Source organism: Cyprinus carpio, chromosome A15 (assembly GCF_018340385.1).
Source record: "Cyprinus carpio isolate SPL01 chromosome A15, ASM1834038v1, whole genome shotgun sequence".
NCBI lineage: Eukaryota > Metazoa > Chordata > Actinopteri > Cypriniformes > Cyprinidae > Cyprinus > Cyprinus carpio.
Window position 1 is genome coordinate 20363361 of NC_056586.1, and position 12230 is coordinate 20375590.

The 12230-nt window shown below is 34.9% G+C and overlaps 1 long non-coding RNA gene across 1 annotated transcript; it reads right to left on the reverse strand.

Annotated features, from left to right (window-relative positions):
• Positions 1 to 147: 147 nt before the first annotated feature.
• Positions 148 to 10986, reverse strand: LOC122147729. Its single transcript, XR_006161795.1, has 3 exons — positions 10903 to 10986; positions 5608 to 5752; positions 148 to 4524 (listed from the first exon to the last, which is right to left on the reverse strand). It is a non-coding gene; the product is annotated as an uncharacterized LOC122147729 (long non-coding RNA).
• Between the last annotated feature and the right edge of the window lie 1244 nt (positions 10987 to 12230).

Sequence of the window (12230 nt, forward strand, 5' to 3'; positions counted from 1 at the left end):
AGATAGCCCACACTGTCTATATTAGTGTGGCATGTAATGATACGCTTGATTTCCTTTTCAGCAGTGGTCTGTGGAACAGTCAAAGACCACAATTTCCATTTATGTTATGTATTTATTTAATGGTTGGAAAGAGACTCTGCTCTCAATAGTCGTTAGTTCTCTTATACCCATATAATAAAACCTATACATGCGTTTGAACGGAATATGTGGTCATAGTTTAGACACTTTGCATTGTAATGTCAACACTGATATCAACACAGATGACCGAGCAAAGGCAACACAAATGTTTTAGTTTTTGTGATCTTTAAATGAAATAGCCGTCTATAAATTAACTTAGAAATTAAAAGTGGATAACTTCCACTAAATATTTCTATTCAGTGACACTGACTGCTATGCATAGAAAAAAACAGTGACGCAGCATATTAATTATTGACATATAAGTACAGTGAGGGGGCAACGGAAAATGGAAAAAGATGAACGAAGGTGGGCCAAATTGGGAGCATGAGAAGGGGAAGTGACCCTGTGGAACAGTGCAGAGGCGTCAACTGACGAAAAAAATTAGTTCAAGTGCGATATATATCAATGTATGGTGCATTAAAAAAAACCTAACCATGCATAGTGCAGTTAATGCCATCTGCCACTGACGTCTGATAAGCCACTGCTTAGTGAAAATTTCTTAGTTTCTCAGTGATGTCATAGAAGAACCATTTTTTGGTTTCCCAAAGAATCTTCCAGGAAACAGTTCTTAAAAGAACCATTTTTTTAACATGTTAAAAAAACATAAACTGTATAAACTATATTAACTGCTTTAATGCAAAGATACAGTATGTGTAAACATTGCGGCTTTCTTTTTCTTGCAAAAATTACAATGTGAGATGACAGTTACGAAGCAATTTCTCACTCCCACAGGTCACCAGCAGATGCAGAAATCTCCACAGTCCAGTTCTATATCAATCGTGCTGCATGCAATGTGATAAATAAGAATTCAAAGATGAGACTATATCCTCTAAAGACTGTTTTCCACTATAAAGAAGTTTTTTTTTATGCAATGTAAAGGTTCCATGGATGTTAAAGGTTCTTCATGGAACCATATATGCCAATAAGGAACTATTATATTTAAAAGAGCATGCAACAAATCAGTCAATACTGGGGTTCCATTGCAGCGGCTAGCTGGCAATGTAGTAAGCAACAGCAGTCTACTAATGTCAGTTGCACAGTTTTATCTTGGTTTGGATCTATAGTGATCCGTTTATACCAGGTGCACAACACAACGTTGGGGAAAGCACAGGCCATTTCATAATCATTGTGGCTAACCTCATACAGAATGTCACCTCACCGGTTTTTCTTCCACAGATGGAATACTGAAGAGAATATGATGTTCCCAAAGTCTGATCTTAATCTCTTCTCCTTTGTCTCTTTCCCTCTTTCTTTCTGACTCCCTTAGTTGTAGTAAACACACGCCACTAAATATAAAGCGGTCTTTCCCCCCTCCCCAACAAATGAAAACAGAGAAACTCTCGCGAATCACGCTAGAGAGACTCATGTGAAAAAAGTACCAAAAGCAAGTATGAGAGTTTCCCACTGAAGAGTCTCCACCTACAATTGTATATTGACCTTCTATTCTTATCTCAACATCTGATTTTATCTCCAGCAAACATCTGCTTGAGTTTCCCTCTCATTAAGATGAGTGTCCCCACCTTCATTAATTAGAAAAGGAATCCTGGTTACACAAACTTTTCTCTTTTGTATGTGTGCTAAATACAGTATATGAGACATGTGGTTCTATGTATAGTCGGTACTGTGCTACACTTTCAGTTCAGTAAATGACAGAGGTGTAAAGAGTATCTGAAAACAATACTTAAAGTATAGATACCTTACAGTTAAAATAACTACAAGTCACCAATTACAAAACAACTTGAGTAAATGATTAGAGTATCTGATTTAGGCTCAAAGAGACACTAGTCAAAGAGACATGCCAGTGAAAAACTGTAACGTTGTGGAGAAGCTGGGGAAACAGGTAGAGGCAAGAAACTATGTGCAGGTATTTAATGGAAAAAGTAGAACAAACAACACACCAAGCACCACAGGGAACAAAAAAAAAAAAAAAACTGACAAAAAACAGACAACCATTGCATTCAACAACTCACAAGGAACTAAAAAAGCACTAGGGTTATATATACACAGGGGCTTAACAAGCTTAACAAGATAACAAAATAATCCTGGGGAGACTAATCAAGGGGAACCAATGAACAAACGGACTACAGACTTACTACAAATACAACGGGAGGAAGTGACAAGTCCAAGACAAGGCACAGAGAACATGTAACAAAAAAAACAGAAAGAGTGGATTTGTGAGGAGAGCAATCACGTTTATTTTCCAAAACCAAAATAAAACTGAGCACCTCAAAATTGCAACAACAAAAAATATCCTTCAAAAAGGTTTCTTCAGTATAATGGATAAATAAAATAATGTTTAGTAGAATTAAACAGTCAAAGCCGTCTTGCACTGGCTGTGCTGGTTTCGGCCTCATTGCCGGCTGCAGTCATGTCTTCATCTCATATATAAAACACCTGTGATTCACAACTACTTGCTAAGGAACTCACATTTATGAAAATTAGCCTTGTTGATAATTTTGTAGTAAGGACAAAACGCACAAGATATAGTACTTTCAGTGCCCTGTACTAGAAATAAACTGCTACAGAAAAAGCAAGGTGCCATGCAAAGTAGAGAGTAAAAGTTGCTAATATCTTTGATACTCAGTAAAACAGAGTATCCAAAAAGATACTCAAGTACAGTAGGCCTAATAAATTACATTTCCTCAAATACTTTACACCTCTGGTAAATGAAAATGCTGCTAACAAAACATGCCAGGATTTTTGTTTGTTCATATATGAAATCTACAATGTACATAAATAATGAATAAAAAATAAAGAGTTAAAAGCCCGTTCACACAAAGGATGATAGGAAACACTTTACAATAACAGTACATGAATAATCATGTACTAACACCTTTAATATGAACAAATGATAAGTTAAGACTCAAGAACTAACCTTAATTAATATTAGGTTATATTAATACATCTGTGAATAATGACCTCCTTGACTACGTTATAACATATTTGTTAGTTAATGTATTAATTAACACTTTGGGTAAGTTTTCATAAATGAATTCATATGACCCATGTTGTAGTTAAGATTAGTTCTTGATGAATACATGCCTTAACTCATGATTAGTTCATAGTAACATAATATTTAATTTAGGTGTTATTAAACCTAAACTGAGGTGTTAGATTATTTACGTGCTGTTATTGTAAAGTGTTACCAGATGGGAAATATAATAATATTGATTTACATTTACAGTACATCTACACATTTAGCAGACACTACAAAAAAAAGAACAAAGCGATTCATCAAAGAGCCAGCAATCGTTGTTGTACACAATGCCTGATAATGATAACTATAAAACTTTATTAATTCAAATTCTACAGGAATGTAGAAGTCCACACAACACAAATATAACAAAAAAGGCCTGTTCACGCCAAGAATGATAACTGTAAAGATCTCCATAACAATAACTATATTAGCGTCCACACCAATGGTTGATAACATTCTGTTAACATTAACATAAGCACACTGCAGTTACAACATCTGCCCCTTTAAAGACCTTAGTAAAGGAAGCAGCATTTAATTTAAAAACCGAGTTTTCCCAAGATACCAAGTGTTCAGCTGATGTCTACGTTAAAAAAAAGCTGTTTTGAAAGTTGTGATTTGCTCAAATGACATGATCTAGATAAAGACACGCTGTAAATCTATCCCGCACAGTCTTGTTTTCATGCATGTTTAATTCAATAAACAGAAATTGAATTGAATTAGAGTGATTATTAAAACTGTATAGTTATACTTATCTTCCTCTGTGTGAATGACCCTTAACAGCTTCAAACATCCTCTTAAAAATCCTATTAGTGGCAGTGCTGTTTCTGTACACTGATTGTTTTGGTTTCATCTTAAGAATTCCTTCATATATATTTTAAGGAATGTTGTTTGTTTATATATTGATAACACCATGGTTATTCACTGGAGTCACAATCACTCAAGAGACAGGGACAGTACAAGAGTGTTTGGCTTTGTGTGGGCTTTTGTGTAGGAGTATGTGGTATGCATGTCTTCATAGGAAAGTACAAGCGACTGAATGGGGGATGTCCCAAAGGGTTTAACATATCCAAGAGAAGAAAAGAAGAAATGCTGTGGATCAGAGTGAAAAAACAACAACTGCCTGCTTATCAATTTTTAACAGTTAAATACTACCTCCTCTCCTGGATGAAACACCACATCACGCAAACACATCATAACCCCTAATATCTCCTTCTAATATAACCATCTTTTCCTCTTTTTTACATGTCTGGTAGAGCTGAAGAGAAAGTGGCTGCTTTTAGGACTGACTTGTGTGTTTAAACAGAAGCCACATATCAATGACCTTTTATCTTCATTTCATCTTTGTTGGGTTGTCTCTGAAATCTCTGTATCTGCAACAATAAAGAGGCAGAAGGGAATTTACTCAGTATATATTTACTCAGTACAAAGCATAAGTCCAGTCACTTTCAGCAAATTTAGACCTAATTTCTGTCAAATACAGTGATGTTCTGGCCATCCACCTTCTCTTATGTTTCCAACCACAGCCAGTACCAACGAAAGAAACTGAGGAAGACATAAAAAAAAAAAACACACACACACACAGAGAGAGAAAGAGAGAGAGAGAGAGAGAGAGAGAGAGAGAGAGAGAGAGAGAGAGAGAGAGAGAAGGTCCAGGGCTAGAAAATGAGAGCTTGAAAAGGGGAAACCCTGTGGGAGAGACCATGTCTAGATGCTCATTCAGTCCCATAGCCACATTTCACACTACAGCACACACTAAGGTGAGTAAAGCAATCTCTCTCATAATCTAGTACTCATTATTGATGAGATCTGGTCATATTATATTGTCATTTAATTATCAAACTTTATATTCCTTATAGAAGATGTTAATTGAATAATTCTATTAGGGATTTGGATTTAGTCATAGATCTTTGATGAGTGTACTCTACATGTACACTTTCAGGACAATAACCAACAATAACCAATAATCACTCCTGATTATTCAGATTAAATGTTGATCATTATGCAATTTTCAATAACCAATTTTGAAAATTTCACTTTAGCTCCCCAATCCTAAGTATTTGGTCATATAATTTAACACATCTGCCATCTAGGCTTCAAGGAGTCTCTCATTTAGATTAGATTTATTATATAGTATGATATTAGATTAGATTAGTTAATTGGTAATCTGGTAAATGCAGGATCATTTTGTATTGCTGTTTGGTTCTCAGAAAGATGAGGGGAATAATAATGGGAACTCTTGGGAAAAAATCCACACATGCTTTTCTATTGACATGCAGCAAACACACAGTGAATCTCTTTACAAGAACTAATCTATTTCTTCACTAAAAATGTCAGATCAGTGGTAAAATAAACAAACAAAAATACTTCCTTTAGAAGATAAGTGTTTTCAGTTTACAGAAAAATGCCCAGCTTCAATTCAGTACTGAACACTCAGTATGTTAAATTCTACCCACCTGGGTTTGAGTTCAGGGTATCTTTGTGGGCAACGTGGGAATTTACCTCACTTAATTGAGAGGCAAATATACCCCTGCTTTTTTTAGCCATACACACATTCTTAACAAGAAACGGATGTGGAGAGAGAGTAGATGGGTCTGGGGCCTGTAAATAAAAACATATGAAGATTTGTATGCACATATTTACATGGAATCTGCAGGTTTAATTCATGATTTAAATAGATTTGCTCACCTCACTAGTTTTTCTTTTTCTTCATTAACTGTTTGTGATAGTATATGTGAAATATTGTACTTTCTAATGTTGTGCCTCTAGATCAAGTCCATGCATTTAGGTCAGTAGGCTATGTTATGTTGGTTTTATCCACATACTGTAAAAATATATCTTTGGTTTCACAATGCATTTGTTTCCTTTTTCTCAGTCTGTTAGTCACGGAGATGACCAGCTCAAGTCACCCCTGGTTCCGCCTCCTGATTGGCTGGTGCTGCCTGATGAGTTCAGCTCTTTTGATAATGACAGTATACCTTGCAAATTTGCACAAAACGGTACAGTGACCTCCAACCACATTGCTTTGAGATAGCATAGTATATCCTGAGAAACACTTTAATGTAGCATGTTTTCAAGCATATTCTCACCTGTCTGCCATTGGTATGCCAAACTGATGGTCCCAACCCAATCCTATGCTATAGACATTAATCAGGTTAGATGGCATTTTGAATTTAACACCGATGAAAACGAGGCTGTAAACTAGGATAGACGTGGACTCTTTGGAATGGGACACGTTGTATATAGTTCCAAGATCATGTAATTTTTTCAAGTTTTGTTTTGTTTTGTCAAATGTTGGTGGTTTTGAAAGTCACACTTTTTACACTGTCAGGAGGAAATCATTCTACTAATGGCTCACTTACAGTTGCCTCTGCATACTAAGTTGGGATGGAAGTGTTTTTAACATTGCATACTTCAGTTTGACTGCAGTAGCACCTGATATTTCAAAGTTGTTTATTTTCATATGAATATGTTTTTGTTTTCTTCTTTAGTCAAGCAAGACTGGTGAAGAACAATCAAAAGGTTTGCTTTTTAATCTTTTTAAAGATTAACCCCCCCCACCCCCCAACCAAACACACATTTTAAGTACAATTTAATGGAAAATTGTGTACCTTTGTCCTGAAAGTAACAATTAAATACTCTTGTACAGATATCAACCGCAAAACTGAACAACAAATAGGTGAGAAATGTTCAGCTATTTATTTTTTTTTAATTTATCATCTTTCATTCTGGGAAATATTCCTATTCGGGGAAGTTTGTATCTTTTATAAACAACAGTTTTTATATATAAAAAAAGTGAAACTAATTTGGTTGCACTTTCAGATTTCTGGCATGGTCCATCCTTCAGTGACTATATCCGTCTCATTAGAGGTGAGCAAAAATATTTCACCCTGTCGACGTCTCTCACGTTTCCTCTTTGCCGTTTCCCCCTCATCCTCTTCTGCACTAATTTCCCTTTCACATTTTTTCTGCATCTCTCACTTCTCTGTATATCATGCAAACAAGAGATAGCGGGAATTTTGGTTGTGTCATTGTGTCACTTGGTTTCTCTGCTGCACTGAGGAAGTCTGGCATGCGGTTCTCTGCTTTTAAAGAATCTTTTGTGGTCTTAAAGTCACTTAAGTTAGATTACCACATTGAAATATGTACATCACATCTGTAAATAAGCTCAGCCTAGTCATTTTCTGTGAGGTTACCTAGGTTATCTGGCTGCTCACCTTCACTGCATTCAAGTAGGAGGTCGTACCTCTTTCGTCTCATTCGTGTAACTGCTGTCTGCGCTCGCTCATAAGGTGAACCAGATTCAGTGACCACAATGATACTTCTGAAGTGACACTGAATGTTTATCGCAGAGGCGTTGTGAATCAGTGGAAATATAACTAGTCTAAATGTACACGACTCATGTATGAGGAAGGAGGTGGAAACGTTCCTTTAAAAGCCTATCGTTCCCTGACCTCGCTTCACGTCCTGTGTGAAGTGTGTTTCATATATATGTGGGATGAGCGGCAGCTCCGACCCCCACACATGGAACAATTATGAAAGAAAATGAAAAGAGCGATTAAAGGTGGATACAAGAATAATACTGCACTTCTTAAAGGTATTTGTGAACTGAATGAACACCATTGATACTCTTGTATTTTACATTTTCATAGCAGGTTTATATGTTTGAATTTCTTACTGATTATGTAACAAGATAGTAATAGAATATTTGCACATGTATATACACTACCATTCAAAATATATATTTTCACATTTAATAGATCAAAAATGACTTGTTACAAAATATTTCTATAAAAAATAAAATAAATAACGTTCTTTCAAACTTTTTATTCTTTAAAGCCACATGGAAACAGTTTTCAACATTGATAATATTAGGAAATTAATTAAAATTCAAATATAAAATGTAATAAAGATTTCTTGAGCACTTAATCAAATTCAGCTTTGCCATCACAGAAACAAACAACATTTAAAATATATTAAAAAAGGAAACAGATATTTTAAATTGTAGCAATATTTCCCAGTATTACTTTTTACTGTATTTTTGTTCAAATAAATGTAGCCATGGTGAGCATAAAAGGCACACACACACACACACACACACACACACACACACACACACACACACACACACACACACACACACACACACACACACACACACACAACACACACACACACACATATATATATATATATATATAATATATATATATATATATATATATATATATATATATATATATATTTGTTATTTAAACACAAGTAATATTTATCCTAATTGTTTGCATATTAAATCAATTACATCTGACTTACATCCTATAATATGGAAACTTTTTAATCAGACCAAAATAAAAGCAAATGCCATTTAAAGCTAATGAAATCAAGACTGGCTAATCATTGTTTCTGACTGTAACATAAATTAAGGCTGAATTTGGAATAGCATACTATTTGGTAAGAGTAGTATGGGATTTCATATTCAGCTGAACCCTCTGAAATGACCCTATTCTTCAAAAGGAAATATGAAATTTGATCTTTTTATGAATTTAAGCACTCTGTTCCTCCTAAAAGCAAAGAATAAAGTGTTAAAATTTGGGAAATAATATTTCCATGTTACCATTCTCTTCCTGCAGACAAAGAAAAAACCTGGATATGCAGTAAACCGTGTGAGAGCAGCTTCGTCTCCCTGGAGAACAGCACTGTCGTAGTTACGGTCAGCGGTCTGTACTATTTCCATGCCCAGGTCTACTTCAAACAGATTACTCAAACAAATGAAATGCCGACTGTTACTTTGATCAAAAACAAAGGCCCTGGGACAGAATTGAGAAAATTAAGTGAGGTCAAGCGCAATGGACCAGGATCGTTGACAATGATCTGTCTGGTCAAGCTGAACAAGGGAGACAGCATCAGCCTGAATATAAATCATATCAATGGCCTATCAGGAGAAGATTATGATACTTTCTTGGAAATTATCTTGTTTAATAAATAATAAGTCTAAATCTTTCAGATTCTTCTATGGGGATGTAGAGTGCAAACCTCGATTTAGGGTTTAAATGAACAGATTGTTATTCCTTAAAGAATTACAAGACTCATATTTCAATTTCTGAGTGTGTCACCTCTTTTTATGTCAAGTGATTCTCCTGAAGGATTGAAACAGTCTGTATTTATATTTACCAAAGTAAAAGGTAAAGAATGTTTGTATGGTTAGTTCTCAAGCCCATTATGGGTTTCAAAAGGAATATTTTCATATTTTTTTATGTGTTTAAACATTTAAAGAGTTTTATATGACATATTTTAGAGAAATGTTTTGAGATTTATTATATTGAAATATTTTTAAAGACATTCCAGTTTAAATGGTTTATTGGTTATTTGTGTATATTATTTTAATTTTATTTAATTTCTTTTTTAAAGTGCTGTTAATGTTCTACGAAATGTTCAGGAATTTTATTATCGACACAATCATTTGAAATGAATACTTTTTTAAATAATTTATTTGTAAACTACAGTTGTTCTTTCTGTAAGCTATATCAAAATAAAAGTCAGTTCACTGCATTTCACAGTCTATTCTTCAATTTAACTCAACTAATCTCACTTTGCATGTAGCCCAGTTCCCCTTTACTTCAGGCAGCCACATGAGGGAGCCAGTCATCACAAGAAAGCCAGCTAAACGTGGCCTTCCTGTTGGCCTTCAGAAAGCAAACCACTGAAACGTAAACCCACTTTAGCCACAGATACAAGCATTGTTTCGGTTGCGTACAAACGCATCAAATCTAGAAGGCCAAAGGCAGGAGGAAGCTTCCTCTCGTTGCAAAACTAACCAGTTTAAGGTCAGAGACAGTGATCAATATGTCAAGGTCAATATATAGTACACAGTCTAATTTTGGTTGGTCTATTGAAACAATGTTGACATTTAAAGTATCGAGTCTTGATGGGGTATACTGTACAAAGTCGAATTTATTTCCAAAAGTCTGCCATCACCTCCAACTGTAACCGCAAGTAACACAGACAGCTAATTTCATGTCCTGTGAGTCACAATTCTGAATTCCCCACATTTATAAATCCTCTTTTTTAGTTTATTCCTCTGCCCACGCTGAAATGTCACCTCACCTTCGCATCTTAAATCATATCATATTGTGGTTGACAAACTGCAGTGAGGTAGGGATGAGTTGCATAATGTACAAAGAGCATATGACAACAGTGCTTCACATTGGGATGATATTAATGGGAAAAAGCAAACTGCACAAATAATTCATGCAACATTTTTTAAGCCATCAAATATTTTTGCTATAAATAAAGCAGCTGCAGCATTTGAGAGATATTTTGTTAATATTTATCTAGTCTTAGTTCTAGTCATGTTAAGTGTAGTGTCTGACAATTTGAGGTTTAGTTCATTTACTTCCTCTCTTTCTATTAGTTGTATAACAGTGCGGAAAATCACTTGAGGAAGTAAATCGTGCCGTTTTAAAACAAACATTATATTTTCGGGTAGCTCTTTCTGTTCTTCTATCATGAGACTGACGTCCACAGTTTCATCAGTATTATTTAAAGCATAATGTGATTTTTTTTTTTCATATCCTTTCTTTCATAAACAACACTTTCCTTGTGTCCCGAGATGAACCAGCCCCTTGCAAAAAACAGCATGTTTATGGACATAGGACTATTTAACGTCTTTGTGTTCTTAAAACCGCATTAGTCTGACTTAAAAATAAACAGAAAATAAAAATGCAAACTTTACCTTTAAGTAAAAAACTTACGTTAGCAAGTAGAAATAGAAGAACAGTTTGTCAGCAAAATTCTGTGGTGATATGCAAAGCAACTGAACTTAACCTTTATTTGTGAATGTCTGTTTGTGCACCGTCAACCATTTCCTGTTAGCTTGTGGTTTTTTGCACTCATGCATAGACTCATGCATTGAGCTATATAAAGGTGTTTAAATAAATTGTCACATTTCCCTCTAGTGAAGTTTTCTGAGTGGGTTCATTTTTGAAAGTCAGTTTCAGTATAGAAACAAAATCCAAGATTCAAAAAACATTATTGCTAATTAAAAGATATACAGTTCATCAAATGCATGTTGATATTTTGTGACAATTAAATGCACCACAATTTAGCATCACTTGCTCACCAATGGATCCTCTGCAGTGAATGGGTGCCATCAAAATAAGAGTTCAAACAGCTGATAAAAACATCAAAATAATCCACAAGTAATCCACATGTCTCCAGTCCATCAATTAATGTCTTGTCCAAAGCAAATATTTTGGTGGATTTTGATGTGAGAGGATAATGGGGCATGGACACTGGAGGAAGTGTTGTCATGGATTATAGAAGCATACTTTGGCCAGAAGTGACATTTAAAGCTAAAATGCCTTAATGATGGATTTGTTTCTTACAAACATGCAGCTTTTCACTGCACAAGATGTTAACTGACAGACTTGAGTGGATTGTTTGTGAATTTTTATGTTTTTATCGGGCACTCATTTTGACGGCACCCATTCGTTGAAGAGGATCCATATAATAATAATAATATGTATTAAATTATATCCATTAGGGGTGCTCTGATTGATCGGTTAATGGATTAAAGCGTTAACACTGCACACACACGGTTGCGGTCTGGCAGTGCGTTTAGGAGCGGTGCATCTGCAGAGATTGTTTCCACCGAGCCTATTTTTTGCTGTGCTGCATGCACTGAATTAAAGTAACAGCGCATTGTTTGCGGTAAATATGAATATGCATTGACACAAAAAATGTAGTAATTACACCATAAATGCATATAATTAAAGTCTACTGTGTTTCACAGCCAACACAGAGGCTATGGCTTTTTGGCTAGGTTTAAAGGAAAAGAGCACTTTTATATAAACAAGGCAATAATTTTAAAGTTCTTAATTAAAGTTCTTTATGAACCGCAGGATCGCTTGTAATAAAGATTTAAATGCAAAATAAAAGGAAGTAGAGCTGACTGTTTCTGTCAATGGTAAGTTTTAATTGAGAACTTTTGTGATAACGTAAGAAAAGTAGTTTAAATGCCTTAGCAACCTAATATACAAATCTAAAAGTAAATGCAAAAGTAAAAAGCTTTGAATAATTG